The sequence below is a fragment of the Meles meles genome, chromosome 7, assembly GCF_922984935.1.
Source record: "Meles meles chromosome 7, mMelMel3.1 paternal haplotype, whole genome shotgun sequence".
In the NCBI taxonomy this organism is placed as follows: domain Eukaryota; kingdom Metazoa; phylum Chordata; class Mammalia; order Carnivora; family Mustelidae; genus Meles; species Meles meles.
The window spans coordinates 63050267-63071918 of NC_060072.1; the positions used below are offsets into that span (position 1 = coordinate 63050267).

The 21652-nt window shown below is 37.9% G+C and overlaps 1 pseudogene; it reads right to left on the reverse strand.

Annotated features, from left to right (window-relative positions):
- Positions 1-812: 812 nt before the first annotated feature.
- The window catches only part of LOC123946353, a 58983-nt pseudogene continuing 38143 nt past the window's right edge, over positions 813-21652 (reverse strand).

Sequence of the window (21652 nt, forward strand, 5' to 3'; positions counted from 1 at the left end):
AGATCTGGAAGGGATTTGAAAGATTAGTCACAGGGCGTCTGAGTGGCACAGTTGGTTAAACCTCTGACTCTTGACTTCAGTTCAGGTCATGATCTCGCACAGAACAGCCTCTCGTGTCTCTGTTCATGGTTCATAGAATGCATCTTTAATAGACTCCCTTGACTCATTTTTTTTTCTATCTTGTACCTTGTCCTACTCTACATCCTGCTTTTTTTTTTTTTTTTGCTTTGAAATTTAGAAACAACTTTTATTTAAGATCTGAAATACAATTCCTAAAATATCAACTTCTCCGGAAAACCGTGGCTACCTAATAATGTGTTACCTCTGTCCTGTTAGAATGTGTGTTAGACTCAAATACAAAAACCAGGAAACAAATCACCATCCTTCAACAATCTGAGCAAAGACAGAATGCCTCAGGAACAACACAGAGGGACTTGCAGAGGATGGGCTGTTTCACTTCAAACCGCATTTAAAAAAAAAAAAAGCACAAATGCATGGGTTTTCAGGTACATGCATTAAGTTGAAACTTTGGCACTAGGAGTCAGGACATTTTGTAACATGGTGTTAACACATACTAGGAAATTGTGTAGCATCAAAGGGATAGAACCACCAGCATTCAAGCAACATTGTCCACTAGGCACTAAAATGTTCTACTGAATGCTGCTTCTTCATCTAATTACTGCGTACATTGGTAGCAACTTTGAAATGAGAAAAGGAGCTTGCACTCTTTTCATTTTCTAGTTAAAACAAAACAGAAAACAAACTGAAACACAAGCCCTGTTCTACATTAACAATTTTAAAGAACATCAATTTTACAAGAAAAAGACTAATAATAAAAAGTGTTTACAGATACAGATGTAACAGTGAGTGGTCAGTAGACCCTCATGGGGCTTTGTGGTGGCCAAAGCCACTTCGTAATCACTGGCAGTAAACAGAGATGCAGCATTCTTTGCCAGGTATTTTAGGAAATCATGCGAATAGCCCAACAATAATGCAACGCTCTTCTCATCAAGGGGCGTATATGCCAATATTGCTCCAATTTTAACAAATAACAAATAATCTCTGAAGGTGTGGGGCTCCCTCAGCCTGGGACATTGGCAAGCCAAGAGGATTTCTGCATAGTGGGGCCTCCCAAATATGTAGAGCAGCTGAGTGCCCAGTATCACATTGAAATATTCTTTTATTCCTGCCACAACTTCATTAACTACGTACTCCTTATTACCAACATTTCCCTGCAACTTCTTGCAATTTGCATACTCTTCCAGAATGACATCTGCCTTTTCCTTAGCAGGGAGTTGAAACAGCTGCTTCTAGCCTGGTAACTAAGTCGCAGTCCTGAGTAAGCCATGGTTTTAATTCTTCAGGAATCCTCACTTTAACTTCCATTCTATTCCTTCCTTCCTTCGTTCATTCCTTCCTTCCCTCCTTCCTTTCCTTTCCTTCTTTTCTTCTTTCCTTCTTTCTTTCTTTTTTGAGAGAGAGAGGGAGAGGGAGAAACATACCCCCCACTGAGTGGGGAGCCCCACACAGGGCTCGATCCCAGGACCTGGAGATCATGACCTGAACTGAAAGCAGATACTCAACTGACTGAGCCTCCCAAGCACCCCACTTCCATTCTATTCTTAAGCGGCTTCTCATTTTCAACAATGGGGTCTGTCTGGGGCCCTTTCCTTCTGAGGTGGCTGGGGTGCTTTGCTGGCACTACCACCATCTCCATTTTCAGGAGTCTTCTGCTTGTTCTTTCTTGTCTTCCTCACAGATCCCAGTGGTGATGGTGGTGGGGGATTCTCTGCAGAACGACCCCCCCCCCCCCCCCAACTGCCTGGGAGAGTCAGTTCCAGATTCTTCTGCTGTGGACCAGCAGTCTTCTTTTCTGAGGAAGCCTCTTTTATCTTAACTTCTCTGTATGTTGCTTCTAGTTGGTTGTTTGAAGTTGTCTTCTGCAGATTGTTGTCCATGAGTATGAGAACTCCGCTTTCTGGAACTCATTCAACCCTGTTTTCATTCCAACCAATAATCTTCTTCCTTCTTTACCTTCCAAGAACTCCTAGTGTTTTCCCAGATGGAACTTCCTAGATCTCCTGGGATGGTCTGGAAGGATGAAGTGGGAGACACAACCCAGATTCTGTAATCAGGGATCGTTCTGTAATCAGGATCAGATCTTCTGATCCTTACTATACAGGAAACCTAGCTATTCTGATGATGGCTTTTTGTCCTGATCTCCAAGCATAGTGCCCTTCAGGCAAATATGCACACACCAGTTTTCTCTACATCCTTCTCTTAAACATCATTTTTTACTACGCTATTTCTACCTCTGTCTTATACTCTGAACTTGACATTTATATTAAAGCTTTGGCTGTGGCTGTGACTAATCATACTCTGCTCTCCACAATCAACCAATCCTCCTTGATACCCTCATATCTTGACACATCCTCAGCTCTTCACTGTCCATCCCCCCACCCTCACACCCCTATCCCAGTTGACTTTCTTTTGCTCTGTGGTCAAGACTTTCATAAGTCCAAAATCTTAATTTGAAAGCTAAATAAATGAAGTTCTATAGAAGTTATGTAGCTTGCCTAAGTCGTTTGGGTAATGAGTAGACATAATCCTGTGATTTACATCCATTCCAGTTGTATTTCTACCTATAGTTCTCTCTTTAGTCCTAGCACAAATGGGCAGATACCTAAGTTAAACTCAGGTCCTCCTTCTAGTAATTTTTTTTCTTCAGCTCACCCAGCAACAAATTGTCAAGAAGGGAGGCCAAAACAAGGGTTTGTGCTCCATTTATCATGATTCTAATGTGATTCCTTAGAAACCCAGCACACCTTGGCCCTCAGGTAGTGTATGGCTTGCTCTACAAAGCATGGTCCACAGACCAACAGCAGCAGCATTACTGGAACTTTGTGAGGAATATAGAACCTCAGGTCTGCTTCATCTACGAGCATCAGAATCCTCATGTGTTCCTTATATTGATGAGAGGAAGGGAGGCTGAAGATACGGGAGCAAAACTCCTTGCTTTGAATTTTTTAGGAACTGTGTTGAGACACTCATTTCCCCCCTATGCTTTTTACCTTTAAAAAAAAGTCATTATTGTTTTTAACGAGTAGTTTTTTTAAGAGCAGTTTTAGATTCACAGCAAAATTGAGAGGACAGTATAGAAATTTTCCACATTACCCTCTGCCTCCACACATGCACAGCCCCCATGAAATAGTACATTTGCTACAATTGATGAACCCACACAGACACATTATAATCACCCAAAGCCTATAGTTTACATTAGGATTCACTCTTGGTATTGTACATTCCATGGGTTTAGACATGTACCCATCATTATGGGATCATTCAGAATATTTTCACTGTCCTCCATGCTCTGCCGGTTCATCCCTTCCATTTCCGCCACCCCTGAGAACCACTAAACTTTTTAAATTGTCATAGTTGGCCATTTTCAGAATGACATATAGTTGGAGTCATGCATATGTAGTTTTTCCATATTGACTTCTTTTACTAGGATTCCTCCATGTCTTTTCATAGCTCGATTACTCATTTCTTTTAGTGCTGAGTCATATTCCATTATCTGTATGGACCCCAATTTGTTTATCCATTTACCTACTGAAGGATAAGTTGGTTACTTCCAAGTTTTGGCAATTATGAATAAAGCTGATAAAAACATCCATGCACAGATGTTTGTGTAGATATGAACTTTCTACTCCTTTGGGTAAATACCAAGGAGCATGTTTGCTGGATTGTGTAGTAAGGATCTGTTCACATTGGTAAGAAACCATCAAACTCTCTTCCAAAGTGGCGTGCTATTTTGTGCTCCCACCACCGATGAATGAGAGTTCCTGTGGCTCCACATGACCACATTGTCAGTGTTCCAGAACCTGGCCATTCTAATAGGTATATAGCAGTATCTCATCATTGTTTTGATTTTCATTCACCTGATGACATACAATGTGGATCCTCTCTTCATGTGCTTATTTGCAGTCTGTGGATTCTTCTTTGGTGAGATGTCTGTCAAGGTCTTTGGCCCATATTTTAATTAGATTGCTTCTTTTCTTAATGTTGACTTTGAGTTCTTTGTATATTTTGCACTGCAGTCCTTTATCAGCTGGGTCTTTAGTAAATATTTTTTTCCCGTGTGTGTTTTGTTTTCTCATTCTCTTTACATTGACTTTCATTTGTCCTTTTAATGAAGTCCAATTTATCAATTCTTCCTTCATGGATTGTGCCTTCTGTGTTATATCTGACAAGTCACTGCAATACCAAGGTCATCTAGGTTTTCTCCTATGTTATCTTCTAGGAGTTTTATAACTTTTCATTTTACATTTGCTATCAAAAATCTTAAAAGATTTCTTTTGTCGCTTGCAGTACCTGAAATAATAACATGTTGGCCTTTCTTGCTTGTGATAACAAGGGGTGCTTGAGTGAAATTTATGTCCATTCCTCCTTTTTAGGTACTTCTAACTGTGATTCAAACCACTGCAGGATGTAAAGGCATTCTGATCCACTGAAGAGAACAAGTTTAGAATGTATTAAATATGTTGCATGTTTTAAACGCTAACATAATGTTGAAATGTGTAAACATGCTTCCTATAAACAGTCCACAAGGCACAATATTCCTGCTTTGCTCAGCAATAGCTAGGCTTTTAAAACCATGTGCAACACAATCCTGGAGTGTAAAATGGTAAGAAGAAGGTGAGAACTTGGAAGAAATTATTGGGAGCTGAAAAAAAGTGGTGCTTATATTGTGTGCGCTGACAGAAATTGTCCATTTCAGTGTTCTTCTATACCGTAGCTCACATTTTGCGAGGACAATATGGGTTTGCCTTTAGCTATTGTCTTATAAAGTGGAGCTGTCTTCCAAATGAGCTGTGTCTGCTGGGCATTTGAGAAAATATGAAGAGCTGAGAAAGCATGACAATTCCTGATTCAGGTCTGGCCACGCTGACTTGGTATGCATGCTGCAGACAGGAAATTCTGGTGCTCAGTCTCTGCTTAAGGGAACTCGGGTGTCTGCAATAATAGAAGGAAAAGGGAAGGCATGTATGGAGCACCTTTGATATATACATCCAAGGTTTTAAATTCTGGGCAGACTATCAAAATGTAATTCTATACATAATCCAAAAGAAGGCATAAACAGAGTATTTCCTTTTTATTACCACTTTTTCTCCTTGTTTCCCCCCCAAACTCTATGTACTAAGAATATTTTCCTAGCTTCAAAGTTTATAAAATTAAATGTCCTAGATACTTCCAGCATAATTAACCTCTAATAGAATCCTAGAGGCCTAATTTAAATCCTCAGGATTCTATTTTAGGTTCCAGTAGTATAACATATAAAGTTTCATAAGCTTCAAAGATTGACATTTTGTGTCCTGGAGGTAGCAGACCCATTGCCTTTTATGTACAGGTTTGATTTTCATTCGTTTTAGCTCATCTCTGGAATTTTGGAAAGAATGACTGGTTTCACAGAAATGCTTCTTGACTTAGAAGGTTTGACTAATGGAGGGGAAATAGCCTGAGGCAGATGAATGGGGGGGAACACTGCCTGGAAACTAGAGAAATGAGAGTAGTTGAGGGAGAAACTTTCCTGTGTTCTTTGGCCATTACTGCTCCATTTGTTCCACTTTTGCAGTTTCTAGTTGCAGAGATGTCGGGAGCATAAATATGAGAAAGTGTCACTCAAAATGACAGCTTAAGCCACATGTGCTTAAGTGATTTCAGCCATACCATGCACTCCAAATCAAGCCTGGAGTGAACACATTCACCAAAAATTGGAAAATGAAGTGTTGTCCTTACAAAGTGTTTGGCCAGCTATAGATAGGTGACGTGGACCCAAGATCCCAGGCATGTTGTGAGGGATAACTCTAAAGCATGTGACATCAAGGTGGTGATGACCGGATTTAGGCAGAAGTGGAGAGACATTTCCAAGTCCACATCTTGGTTTTTCACCAAACATTTATTATTTTCTGAACCAAATTCTTCAATGACGCCAAATTCCGATTCTGAAAACAATAGGTTATGGAGACACCCCCCCCCAGGGGTAGACTTTAGGACATATATAATGCCATCCTACCCCTCTGCATTTCTTTTCCTCTTTTCTGTGCCTCAGTATCTTTAACACTGCTGGCAGTGTCCAAATTGAGGTCTCAGTTGTGCTGCTGGGAGAATCAGTGGTAGGAAAAAGGGGAAGAGACGTTGTCAAGATCTAGAGAAGTACCAAAGATCAATAATACAATGCTGGGATGCTAAGAAGAGCAGGCAGTAGCCAACTGTAGGCATTCGGTTGTGACTTCCACATTTGGATAGGATATGGAGATACAGAGCCCAAAGAGGGATGAATAGATAACCCAGAAATCAACAGGCATGATCGTGAAGGTGATAATACTATGACACAATACATTAACACATTTATATCACATTTACCTATGACGCATTTACCATTTACATTATGTGCATGTACATTACTATGACATACTATCACCGGATATGCTCAGACTCCATCCATCCTGACCACTCAGTCACATTTCATGGCATTGGTTGACGTGTTGGAACCATAAACCTCGATGACACCTTACATACCTTATTTTATTTACTGTTCCCAGGAAGACTTGGTCAGCTCCTGTTTTACTTCCGTTTTCCCTGTTGAAGAGACGGAGGCACAGAGAGGTAAAGCAGCTCTCCACATCACATGCCCATTCTGGCTCTAGAATCTTAGATTTAATGGATGTGCTTTGCTGTCTGTCTTGTATCAAGCTGAGGAGGAGGTGAAGAGATGAAAGAGGTGATATGTAGGGGTGAGACTGGATGTCTCTGTGAAATGGAAGATTAGGTTTAAAAGAATAGTTGAACAGGCAACCGAGAAGCCCAGAAGCCTCTGGTCAGATGGGAAGTGTTAATGATGCCAAAACCAAACAGAGGGCCACTGCAATGAGAGGAGGACATGGAGGAACAGGAAGAGCCTGATATTTTGTGCTTCCTTCAAATGAATTTGGCTTCTCCTAAAATGGTCCTCTCCAAACAGATATGTAAGATGAGCCATTAAAGTATGAAGAAAATGTCAGAATGTTAATCTAACCTAGTTATATAATACTTATCAAAAATATATTATTTCCCCATATTAAAGATATGGATTGATTCTGGCTTCTTCACTTGAATGTACATGAGATAATCTTATGTAATGCACATTTCCTAATACATCCTGAAAGGAGAGCAGAAAGAAATTCCACAACACAGAGGGAATTAACAATGTCTCACAGTTTACTTGCACCTAGGGAAGTGGATTTATGGATTGTAGTGTCTAGTCTTAATGGCACTAAACTTCCAAATTGACAAATGGTTCTAAAAGATTTCTGCAAAAACAAAACAAAACAAAACATAACAAAACCCCCCAAAAAAACATAGATTGAAAAAATTTATAATGCAAGAACAAGCGGGGAACAGATTGGAAGAACTGCTGCCCTTTGCATCCCTAGCCACATTATGAAGTAAAATAAGGATCATTGATCACACTAACATAATTATACCACATTGCTCTCACTGGTGTTTTTGTGCAAAAAAATGACATAATATGAATTTACATCGTATTATTTCTTCTTTAGGTTTAGAATTAAATTGCATTCTTAGAGAGAGGCCTGAGAGATACAGGATGAGAAAAGCATCTCACATTGGGATGATCCTATGGGATGCGGCAGTCTTGGAGGCAGATTTCAGGAATCAGCATCCTTGGTCCAGCAAGTGGTGTAGGTGCTGGAAATGGCCACTGAAGAGCAAGAAGGCAAGACACACATTTCTCAAGTGGGGCCAGCTGATGTGTCAGACATGGGTTCTTAGCTTGGGGTATAATGGGTCAGTGCTTCACAGAGGGTTACCAGTAGATTGTATGAGAAGTTTGGATTTCTATTTATTGGATAAGACTAATTCCTTACTTTACTTTCCCCTTTCAAGTGGATCTTTGGAAGATGGAAAGAAGGTGTACTAGGTATACTAAGTTGAATTGTGTTCCCCCTTTCCACCAAAAGATAGGTGCAAATCCTAACCCGCAGTTCTATGAATGTGACATTATTTAGAAATATGGTTTTTGCAGATGTAATCAAGTTAAGATGAGATCATACTGGATTAGTGTGGGCCCTTATCAAATTACAGGTGTCCTTATGAGAAAAGAAAAATTTAGCCTTTGGGGTTTTTTCAGCTTCCCTGAGATATAATTGACATACAACATGTTGTAAGTTTAAGGTATATAAAGTACTGATTTGATACACTTACGTATTTCAAAATTATTTCCACCACAGTGTTCGCTAATACCTCCATTGTATCACATAATTACCTTCTGGGGAGGGTAATAACATTTAAGATCTACTTTCTTGCCAACTTTCAAGTATAAAGAATTATTAACTATAATCACCATGCTGTGCATTAAATCCTTATAAGTTATTCATCTTATACCTGGAAGTCTGTACCATATAGCCGACATCTCCCCCTTCACCACATCCTCCAGCTCCTGATAATTGCCATGTTACTTTCTCTTTCTATGAGTCCAGGTTTCTTTAGATTCCACATATAAGTGATATCAGACAGTATTTGGTATTTCTGTCTGGCTTATTTCACTTAGCATAATATCCTTAAGGTCCGTCCATATTGTCTCAAATGGCAAAATTTCAAGGGGAAAATTTGGAAGCAAAGATAGACAAGTGAGGTGTGTCTGGGTGGCTCAGTTGGTTAAGTGATTGCCTTTGGCTCAGGTTATGATCACAGAGTCCTGGGGTTGAGCCCTGCATCTTGGCTCAGGGGAGAACCTGCTTCTCCCTCTCTCTCTGCCTGCCACTCCACCTGCTTGTGCTCCCTCTCTCTATCAAGTAAATAAATAAAAACAGTCTTTAAAAAAAAGATAGACAAGTGAGGAAGAAATCCTCAGAAGATGGAGACAGATTCGAATGATACATCTATGAGCTAAGGAACATCCAGCATTGCCAATAGCCCCCAGAAGCAGGGGGACAGGGGTGTAACATTCTAAGAATATCCCAAAGTAACCAACCCAGCTGACAAACCTAGATTTCAGATTCTAACCTCCAGAACTATGACAGAATGAATTTCTGTTGTTTTAGGCCACTTAGTCTGTGGTAATTTCTTATGGCAGCCCTGGGAGATTAGTATAGAACAGTAGAGATTAGCTCTCTATTTTGGGAGAAAGTTAATTGATTTGCCCATACTGGGCTTCAGTTTTACCTAGAAGAGTAATGTCAGAACGAAGAGGCAATTTAAAGTTTCCTTAGACTTCTTTTTTTTTTTTTAAAGATTTTATTTATTTATTTGACAGAGATCACAAGTAGGCAGAGAGGCAGGCAGAGAGAGAGAGAGAGAGGGAAGCAGGCTCCCTGCTGAGCAGAGAGCCCGATGTGGGACTCGATCCCAGGATCCCGAGATCATGACCTGAGCCGAAGGCAGCGGCTTAACCCACTGAGCCACCCAGGCGCCCCAATTTCCTTAGACTTCTTAATGGCAAAAAATGCATGTGCTTAGATGTGCTTCTCTCCTTTTCCTTCCTTCCTTAATAATAAAGTATTATACACTACTCTGTTTTGAGCAGGATTAAAACAACATAATTAGATCAGTACATTTTAGTCTCGTGGTTCTCAAACCTTAGTGCGTATCAGAATCAGCTGGAGGGCTTGATAAACATTGAGTGCTGGGTCCCAACCTCAGGAGTTTCTAATTCAGTAGTTTGGGAATTTGCATTTGTAGCACGTTCCCAATGCTGAGGCTGCCGGTCCATTTACCACACTTTGAGGAACGCCTCTGTAAGTGCATGTGTTCTAAGCATCATCCCAAGGATTTGAATTTTGACCTAGGGCACTGTGATGTTCTCATATGATGATGCAGGCTTTTTTTTTTTTTTTTTATTCCCCAAAGATTGATTTATTTATTTTAGAGAGGGAGGTGGAGGAGGGGCAGAGGGTGAGGGAGAGAATCTTGATCAGACTCCCCACTAAGCGAGGAGTCCTGTCTGGGGCTTGATCCCATGACCCTGGGATCATGACTTGAGCCAAAATCAAGAGGGGGATGCTCAACGGACTAAACCACCCAGGCGCCCCGAAAATGCAGTTTTAACCAGTAACAAGACAAGGTTTGTACACCTGCAGCTGCAGAATGTTGGTAAATCAGGTGGGAGAAGCTGAGGCTGTTATTATCATAGTAAATAAGGGGTCATCTGCTGAGTGTGAGGAGGGCAGGGAGAAGTACTGGATATTTGAAAGCAGAGCCACAGCTTTGAAACTGTTACCCTGGAGAGGGGGAGACTCAACTGATGAGAAAATGTGGTAAGTTTTCCAGGCTTTGGTGAAGGCTCATGGTTAGTGTTTTAAAGTGAGATGGGTTAGCAGTCTGGCTGGTTTGTCGTCACGGGATGAGCCACTCAGGTGCAATCGTGAAGTATGCAGAGATTTAACCTCACTAGATATGGGGGTTTGTCCTGTCATGCAGTGAAGGATGGATGTCAAAGAGCTGACATTATACACAAAGACATGAAGTTAATGACAGGCAGTAAGAAGTGAGGTCTGAGTGAAGAGGTTTCCAAGTTTAATGGATTATATTGAGGCTTGGCATGAACAGTTACTGGAATTGGGATATAGGAAATTCACAAAGTAAAACAATTTTTTAAATAGATATGAAACCATTCATATTTTGTATCTGTTCTTGTGCAAATTTCAGTGAATTGTTTTTCTAAAAATGTTTTTATTTATCTAATTTATTGTCATGAAGGTGTTCATAGTATCTTAATATAAGTTGTGATCCCTGGACCACCAACCTTAGTCTCACCTGGAACATCGATAGAAATGCAAATTCTGGACACCTAGGTGGCTCAGTCGTTTGGTGTCTGCCTTTGGTTCAGGTCATGATCACAGGGTCCTGGGGTCGAGCCCCACATCGGGCTCCCTGCTTGACAGCCTGCTTCTCCCTCTCCTACTCCCCAGGCTTGTATTCCCTCTCTTGGTGTCTCTCTCTGACAAATTAAAAAAAAATAGCAAATTCTCCCCAATCCCAGAGTTAGTGAAGTTGTAAGGCTCGGCCACGCACCCTGTGTTTTAAGAAGACTGCTAGGTGATTCGGGTGTTTGCTGATATTTGAGAGCCACTCCTCTAAGTTAAGCTGTAGTGGCATTCCCATAACTTTAAGATGCTATTTTCTGTTACCAATTTATTCTAATTTTCTTCTTTTAATTTTAATTTTTCATGGGGATTTATTCTTTAACATAGGGTGATTTAGGTGAGTTTTGCTTAATTTTTAAATATTCGGGATTTGTTTTGTCTGTGTTTCTAACTTAATTTCACTGTGATCAGAAGATGTGTTTTATACGACATTAGGCTTTTGAAATTTGTCTTTACTATGGCCTGGTGTACATCTGTTTTTGGTAAAGGTTTCCCATAAACTAGAAAAGAATGTATATTCTACAGTTGTGTACAGTGTCTATGTATGTTAATTAGGTCATTTGTGAAGCACGTTCAAATCTTAGATATGCTTACCACTTGCTTGTTTTATCTTTTTTTGAGGTCGCCATGTTAAAATCTTTCATTATGATTGTGGATATGTCTTTCTGATTTTAATTCTGTTAAATGTTGCTTACTTTTAATTCAATGCATAAAAATTTTAAATTGTTCTATCTTGTTAGTTGACTGACCAATTTTATCATTGAAATAGTTCTTTTTATCTTGAAACATGCATTTGCCTTACTTCTTTTTACCTCACCTGATGTTAATGTAGCCAAGCAAGCTTCTTTGCACAGTGTTTGCATCGCTTATCTTCTCAAAATTTTATTTCTTTTGAATACAGCATGTCATTATAATTAAAGTGTATCTCTCAAAGGCAGCATGTAATTAGGTTTTGGTTTTTTTGGGATTGAAAATTGTCTTTCAATCGAAGCTTTTATTTCGTGTTCATAAATCTGTGATTTTGTATTTCTTTCCTATTAATTCCACCTGCCCTAGGTACCTTTCTTTTCCATTTTTTGTCTATTTTGAATTACATGTTTTTTTTTTCCCAATTCTTTTCCTTCCGTTCTATGAGCTTATTAGTTTGGCATTTTCTTAAACTCTACTTTTAGTAGTTAAACTGTTACAGCATGAGTTCTTGACTTGCTCGAATCTTCCCTTGTATTGATACTTAAGCAATTTCAGAAAATGCAAGAACTTTAAATACTATAACGCAACTTATTCATTCAAAAATATTTACACTATTCTTAAAATTTAATTCTACCCACATTTTACACTCTACAAGGCATTCATATTTTATACAGTATTTATTTAGAAACACTGCATATTAACACTTTCTATTAATCTTTATCTATGCCTCCTGTAAGAATCCCCTTTAGTATTTTCCTCAGAGCCATTTTGCTCTGGATAAATTCTATCAGTTTTTCTTTATCTGCAAATTTTAAAGATTAAAAGATCAATTTTTAGAGATAGTTTAGCTGGGTGTAGATTTCTAGGTTGGCAATTATTATCTTTAATCATTTGGGATACATTATATATTTCTCTTCTGGCTTCCATTGTTTCTTTCTTTATTGAGATATAAGTGACATATAACATTATGTTAGTCTCTTTTTAAACTTACTTTAGTTTCAAATGTAAACATGCAATGATTTAATATTTGCATATATTGCAAAATGATCACCACAATAAGTCTAGTTAACATATATTACCACATATAGTTACAAATGTTTTCTTTCTTTTGATGAGAGCTTTTAAAATCTGTTAGCAACTTTCAAATATAACACAATACTATTAACTCCAGTCACTATGCTGTATGTTACATCCCAGGATTTCATTATTTTACAGCTAGAAGTTTGTACCTTCTAACCACCTTCATTCCTTTCAGGCCCCCACCCCCTTCCTCTGGTAACCAGCAATCTGTTCTCTGTATCTATGAGTTTATTTTGTTTTTGCTTTTAGATTCCACATATAATTGAGATCATGTAGTATTTGTCTTTCTCTGACTTATTTCACTTAGCATAATGCCCTCAAGGTCCATTCATGTTTTTGCAATTGGCAAGATTTCATTTTTTCTATGGCTGAATAATATCCCACTGTGTGTGTATATACATATATATACACATACACCACAATTTCTTTGGACATTTTTGTTGTTTCCATATTTTGGCTATTGTCAGTAATGCTGTGATGAATGTGGGAGTGCATATATATGCACTTTTGAGTTAGTGTTTTTATTTCCTTTGGATGAATACCCATAAGTAGAATTGCTAGAACATATGGTAGTTCTATTTTCAATTTTCTAAGGAAACTCCACACTGTTTCTTATGGTGCCTACACCAATTTACATTCCCACCAAGAGTGCATAAATTTCCTTTTTCCTACATTCTCACCAACACTTATTTTTTTGTCTTTTTTAAAATAGTCATTTTAACATTGAAATGATATCTAATTGTGGTTTTGATTTGCATTTCCCTGATAATTAGTGATGCTGAGCACCTTTTAATGTACCTGTTAACCATCTGTCTGTCTTCCTTGGAAAAATGTCTGCCTATCTTTTATTTTTTTATTTTAATTTTTTAAGATTTTATTTATTTATTTGATAGAACATGAGCAGGGGGAAGGGCAGAGGGAGAAGCAGACTCCCTGCTGAGCAGGAAGCCTGATTCAAGGCTCCATCCTGGGACTCTGCAATCATGACCTGAACCCAAGGCAGATGATTAACCAACTGAGCCACCCAGTCACCCCATCTGCCTATCTTTTAATCAGATTGTGTTTTTCTATTGTTTTTTTAGAGATATCAGCTATCATTTATTATTGCTTTCTTAAAGATAGTATGTCTGGTTTCACTGATTTTAAGATTTTTCTCTTTGCCCTTGGTTTTAAGTAATTTTATTATGTTTTCTTTGTATTTATCATAGTTGAGAATACAGTATTTCTTGCATTGGTGGCTTCTGTTTTTCCAGGGATCTTGACTCCTCAAATTTTTTCTTCCATGTCTTTTTCCCCCATCTTTCCTGGAATATTTAGGCATTTTCTACGCTTCCTTCCGCTACTCTCAGTATATTGACTTTGAGCCTTGGATTCTTATACTCCTCAACTTGTGGGTTCTCGTTGGTCACTGTTATCTCTAGGCCACAAGTCTGTGCTCCAGGCAAGGAGAAAGTACAAGTGAAAGCAGAAATACATTTATTTATATTTCATGTGGCCACCAACTGGGATCCTGAAGAAAAGTGTGTAGCTTTGCCCTCTCTACTGTAAATGCAGGCTATGGAGAGTTGGAAATAATTTTGGTTAGCTAACCATCAGTATCTGCTGCAACGGTTATTGGTGCTGACAGTATCGAGGTTTTAACAAGGCAAGTGGATGCCTGAGGCAGGATGGCAAATAAGGTCACTGAAAGTAGGAAAGCCAAGGACCTGAAAGGGCAGAGCCTAAAGTGGACACTGTAGATGTATATTGAAATCAGTAAGAATCGGATGTGGTAGGAAAAAAAATAACAGTGATTTGGGTTTAAGTTCTTCAATACTTATGATGAAATTTGATCTGAAACAAGTAAGACACCTACCATATATTTATCTACTGGAAGACACTCCTTCTCTTGCAGCTCTCCTAAGTGGAGTACTCCTCACCCCCAACCCCAAATGGTTTTGAAATAGCATAGACTCACTTTGATTTTTTTTTTCCTGCTACTTGTGTCTCCTTCTTACCCTAGAAGTCATTACCTTTAAATCCATCAGTTAAACCACATTCTACTTCACCTTGTTGGAGACACCTGGAGAACTCTTAAGTCACTCTTCTTCCTTTCCTAAAGGCCTAAATATCAGGCACAAGGGCATTGTCTCCAACACTGCTTTCTCATCCTTCATAGTGTTTTCAATATCTATATACATAATCCTTCACATACACTGGCTTCTCAATGCATAAATCTCCTTTCCCTGAATGATCTTGTCCCACATTCTGCCTTCATCCTCTACTATACTCTTTATGACCATAACATAGATCTTGTCATCACTAGCAACTCAAACTTCCATAATCTCAATTTCTTATGTTCTGTTCTCTAACCACAACATCCCACCATTCTAATTTATTTCTGTGGTTACATAAACTGTAAAATTTATTCTATGTAAACTGTAAAAATTATTCTACTCCAGCTCAACCTACCACATTTTACCATCCCTCATTTGCCTCAAGTTCTCATTTGTCTCCTTATTTAGCCTAAATTCAATTGTCATTCACTCTAAAAAATAATGCCCTTATTTTTCTGTCCCTTTGTTGTGCCTACGGGCATAATCCTCTGCTCTTTGATTGGCCAGCACACATCCAGGTGAATATGGCTAGAAAAAATACAAAACCATGTTGACTACTCTCACTTTAAATTCATGACCCTAGGACTCCATGCATATTAGAGCTGCTCACAATATTAAAACATTTCTCTAAACCATTCATTGCTTACTGTGCTAGATTTCTATTTCATATCTTTTCTCTGCTCAAATCTGTAGCATTTCCACTCCCACCCCGCTTTAGCTGATGACCTTGCTTTCAATTTCGCTGAGAAAAATAGAGGCCATTAAAGAGAGCCTCTGCACATGACCTAGAGGCACGTTTACCAATGTGGATCTGTGCCCATTACTCCTCTTCTCCTGTGAACTCTGAAAGGATTGTCCATACCCCTGTCAAAGGCTGACATTTCTACTGGAGCTAGATCTCACCACCACCCCTCTTCTTCAAGGGCTCCATTACAGCAAGTTTTCCCTCTTCATGAACATTGGGGTCAGCATAAAATATGCTAAACTCATTAAAAAAATAAAACTTTGATACCACATTCCTTCTATCAGTGAATTTTGACTGCATAACAAATGATCCCCCAAAATGTAGTGGCTTAAAAGAACAACCATTCTCCTTTGAACCTAGCCCACTCAAGATTTACCTACCACTCCCTAGACATATCTTGTACTAAAGTCACCAATGACTTCCATGTGAGTAAAGTCACCAATGACTCCTAATGCATTATGAGTCCTTCTCTTATTTATCCCTTCACAGTTGCTTACACTTTCCTTTTTGAGTGCTCTATTTAATAGCCAGGATATCACATTCTACAGATTTTCTTCCTATCACTGAACATTCCTAAGTTTTCTTTTATGGGTGACCCTCTTCAGTTTCCAACTATGGAAGTGACCCAGGATTCAGCCCTTGGACATTTTTCTATGCACACTAACTCTTTTTGTGATATTGTTCAGTTTCATGGCTCACTCTGTATCTGCTGACTCCCATATTTATATTTCCAGCCTGGACTTCTTGCCCAAATTCTAGAAACTTTTTCAAACTGTTTACTTTTATATGTCTGATAGGCACTACAAATGTAACATGTATAAAACAGAATTTCTGATTTTCTTCCAAACATACTCCTCCAGAGTACTCCCCTTCTATTAGCTAATCCCATTGGACCTACTTTCACAAATACTCAGAATTCAACTTTTTATTAACAACTAAATTCATGCCACCATCAACTGTTTCCTAGATTATTGCAATACTCTCCCAGTGTGTTTGCCTTCTTCTGCACTTACCCTCTTTTGGTTTATCTCAACAAGTCAGAGTAATCCTTCTATCTCATTAACAATCTAGACAAATCCAACAGATATTTGTTAAATGAATGAATGAATAGTAAGGTTAACTGATTTCCAAATTTGTTGGAGATTTGGATTGGCACTTGTCAGAATTGCAAATTCATATCCATGGCCAATTATAAAAACATTTTGGCAAAGGTTTTTAATCTTATTAACCCTTTATCTTTAACAAATATTACAAATATATTTTTCCAAACTGTGGTTTGCCTTTTGACTTTTTAATGACTTTTCAAAAATGTATAGTATAGTTTTAAAAATGTTAATCAAGTATGTCTATCTTTTTTATTTTTTGCTTCAGTTTCTTATTTTGGTTTTAAAGTATCTTCCCAAATCCTACATTATGCTTATAAATTTTCTTCTATTTTAGGTTTTTGCATTATTTTGTATTTCATTTGTAATTTTTCTTACATATGGTATAAGGTAGGGTAAAGAATAAAGATAGCCAACTGTGCCATCATCATTTAGTATATAAATTTTTTTTTCACATGTAATTCTTCATATGTTTATATCTGATTGTACTGACTTTATTTTTAACTGGTATGGCAAGTTATTTTTTAATGGTTTTAGAGTTGAATTTTTTTGTTACTTTTAAAATTTATTCCTTATATAAACCTTAAGATAATTCTTTTTTTTTAAGATTTTATTTATTTATTTGATAGAGAGAGAGGGATCACAAGTAGTCAGAGACTCAGGCAGAGAGAGAGAGGAGGAAGCAGGTTCCCTGATGAGCAGAGAGCCCAATGTGGGGCTCGATCCCAGGACCCTGGGATCACAACCTGAGCCAAAGGCAGAGGCTTTAACCCACTGAGCCACCCAGGAGGCCCTAAAGCTTAAGATAATTCTATCTAACTTTTCTCCCATCCCCCTTCCAAAATAAGTCAGTTGGGATTGACATTGGAAAACTTTACATTTTTATGTTAATTTTGGGACAATTGATATTTTTTTTCCAACAACATCATTTCTTTTGTTCTGATCGCATTTCATGACCTCCAGTGAGACATATATTTTTGTTGTAGCACTATTATATTGGAATATTTTTACCATTAATATTTTTTAAGATATTGCAAATATTAAAAAAACTTTTTTATATTTACTTTGTATCAAAATACCTTGCCAAATTCTTTCATTAATATATACTATTAATTACATTTTTTAAAATGTAGCTATATAATCAAAATAGTCATTGTTATAATATTTATATTACTACATAATGCTCATTGTTAGATTTAATAAAACCTCCTGAAACATTTAGATAATGATGATAATAATATGTCCCCTCCACCCAAATCTAATTAAAATGGCCTTGGTATGTCTTTGCTTAGACTGATGGTTGTTTTCCTTTCTCACTTAGGTTTTCTCCTATTTAATTCCTTCTATTTATATTTAGTTTATAATACCTTAGTAAAAATGGCTGCTTAAGTTTTAGTATGTTACCATGATTATGTTATTTTTCTACTTTAAGTGATTATATTGATAACTTCTTGACATTAAATTATTCTTGGATCCTTAAATAGACCTCATTTTATTATATGATATTTTTTCCCACAATGAAGAATTCTATAACCTAATATTTTGCTTAAAATTTCTGCTTCTATTTTTATTAGTGAGACTGGTTTGTAGTGTTCTTTTTCCTCCTTCTTATCTTCCTTTCTTCATTTCTTTTCCTTTTCCTTTCTTTTCATACTCTAATTAACAGGATTATAAAAGGAATTGAGGATTTTGTATCTTTTCCTATGGCCTGAATATTTTGTTGTAATTTATTCTGAAGTAAGTACTACATTCGTCCCCTTAAACTGTGTCAATTTATCAAGTGGTTTAGTTCTTCATTGGTGGACCTCCAGTTATTTAACCAACGGCTTCAAAAGGACACCAGAGAAAATCAGTCAAGAATAGAGACTCTACCTCAGAATTTCAGCTTTCTGTTACTTCTTTCAAACCCACATGAGCAATAGATTTCAACATTCCAGATCTGATTCTTTAAAAATGTGTTGTATCCTTTGGCTTTGCTGTGATTTGTGCATTTACTGTAATTATGCAGAACCACTGGAACTTACGCAGAGTTTACAATATTGCTCAATTCTCCCCTTTTCACAATAGTTTAAAGTTAAGCAGGGTTTATGCAATTCTCTTTCAACGTTAACTTTAATTTTTAAAATACTGTTAATCATACTTCTATAAGGGTCACAGAGACTTTTAAGGAGTAACACTTATGTTCCACTGAAAATGTACTCAGACTTTTCATCAAAACTCTTATCAAAAACTTTCTGGTTACTAATTCAAAAAGATACTCTCATCCTACTTGAAATCTCATCACTGTTAGACCCTTGGAACAACTCTGTCCTCCAGAATGTTTTTTCTTTTTTGTCTGAGTTTCTCGTCTGTCTTGTTTTTCTTTATTGTGCAGAGCTTCAGCCTTTCCGTGGCACCTAACTGCTTGTGTTCTTTGCTTCTATTCTCAGCAATCTCTTCTCCAAACATTCCTTGTATGAAGTTATTCACATCCATATCTCCAGTCTCTACCTCTATCCTGCTTCTCAGTCCCAAATGGGTAACTCTGGCTCAGAGCAACAAACCCATGTGTCCACCTGCATATTGAACATTTGGACTGAGTTTATAGGAACCACAAACTCGGTATGTACAAAACAGAATTCATCTTATTTTTCATCTAGCTCAGTGAATTACACAACCATCTAGCTATTTGCTGAAGCCAGAAACCTCAATGTCAACCTTGATACCACCTTTTCTGTCAATTATCCTGGGCTGTCTTTCACTTGTTTCCCACTACCACTGCAACGACCTCATTGCATGCCACCATGACCTTTCACCTGACACTTCTGCCTGTTCTCTATGTCTTCAATCTATTTTCCTCCTTCTAAACAGAGGGGCCCTTCTAAAATTTAAAACTTCATGCAACTTCCCTGCTAATGTTGTCTGGCCAGCCTTTGGATAAAGTTTAGAGTCCTTAATGTGACTTACTGTCCCTATCTGACTAGCTCCTGCTTAACTGTAGTTCCATTTCTTATCATTCCTCCCAAATTTATCCCTGCCCCCCAGTAGATTGTCTTTGCTTAACTCATACTTACTTTTGCACTTTGTCCCAGCTCTGCCTCCTTGGCTTGTGTCTCTTCTGCCTCTCAGCTCTTTTCCCTCCTGTTCCTCCTACTCTTTCCATCTGTAATTGTCTTTGGTATTCTAAAACTCATTCTATTTTGTTAATAACTCTACATAATCAATACAGTGCTTTCCAGCCCCTGTTTCCAAACTCAGCTCCTAGCTCATTTTACATATGCCAGTTGATGAAAAAGCCTTCTTTTAATGATCATAAGCCCCTTTGAAAAGTAGATGTGGTTTAGCATTTTCTTCTCGTTACCTTAAATTGTCTAGCAGCCTGCCTTCTACACAGGAGGTACAGAATAAGTAGTCATTTCTCCCTTCTTCTTTTTTAGGACAGCCTCCTCTGGTTTCTCCTATCCACTCCTTCTCCAGCATGACTTCAAGCTGATACTGTTGCAGTGTTCCGTTTCCTGCATTTACTCCGATTACTTATTGTCTCTATTTGTCATGTCTAGAACTAAACCCAGAGCTCCAGATGTGTTATGACCAGTAGGAGTACTGCTGTCTCCATATATTTAAATAGTGAAAAGCTCATAAGGCAGCCCAAGAGTCTGTCATTTTGTATTTTTAGCAATCCTATTTTAATAATTTTTTAAAGATTTTTTATTTATTTATTTGACAGTGAGAAATCACAAGAGAGGCAGGCAGAGAGAGAGAGGAAGGGAAGCAGGCTCTCTGCTGAGCAGAGAGCCCGATGTGGGACTCGATCCCAGGACCCCGAGATCATGACCTGAGCCGAAGGCAGCGGCTTAACCCACTGAGCCACCCAGGCGCCCTAGCAATCCTATTTTACTATTGCCATATATTAATTAATTTGCCCAGTTCTTTTTCACATGAATGGCTGTTGTGGTGACTTTTCTCCACAGTGGTTAAAAGTAGTGTCTCTGGGGCCTGTATTTATGAATTCAAATTCAGGCTGTTCAATTCCAAGATGTTTGACTTTCAACGAGGTATTTAATAGTTGGAGTTTCATCATTTGAAAAATGGGAGGGGCGCCTGGGTGACTCAGTGGGTTAAGCCGCTGCCTTCGGCTCAGGTCATGATCTCCGGGTCCTGGGATCGAGCTCCACATCGGGCTCTCTGCTCAGCGGGGAGCTTGCTTCCCTTCCTCTCTCTCTCTGCCTGCCTCTCTGCCTACTTGTGCTCTCTGTCTGTCAAATAAATAAATAAAATCTTAAAAAAAAAAAGAAAAATGGGAATACTTTCAGTACCACAAGCTAGAGACATGAACAGTACTCTTACAGATACAGACATATAGAGACAGAGTTCTAGAACAACACATAGACAGTTCTTGGCATAGTTCTAGGATGAAATTAGCTCAAAATAAAAATCAGCAGCAACAGCAGCATTATCATTATTATCATCATGTGCTTTCAATTCACTGCTCATGCAATTATTTTTTTTAATCAGAATCTTGCATGTGTACATTTTGAATTTCATTGTCTAGTAGCTATTAAGATATTTCTAAAAATGTGGTCAACTTTTTTCCATAAGTCATCTTAAAGTTCTAATGTCAACAAACTTTCATAGTGAGAGAGGATACTATTTTCTCTCTTTCAGTTACTGTATCAGTGAAATGCTTCAGGTCTTTCTAACATACTATTGTAGGTAAGATAACTGGAATTATGCTGATGATCAAGACAAACAATTATCTCTGTGCTCATATTTTATCAAGCATTTCAAATTAAGATTTGTCACTTATTTTATATTTAATGCTAAATTCAGCAAGAGTAGACTTGCTGTGTTAAAGTAAATACTTTGCTTTATACCTGGAGTGTAAGCTCTCTGTTACATTATTAGTGAGAAACTGTAAGTTATTTAAGTAATTGGATTTTTAAAATGACTTAGCATCAGCCCGGTTCTTCCCCTATATATCACCTAACTATATAATCTGTGTGAGAAAGGAATCCCTTCGAGGTGAAAAAAAAATAA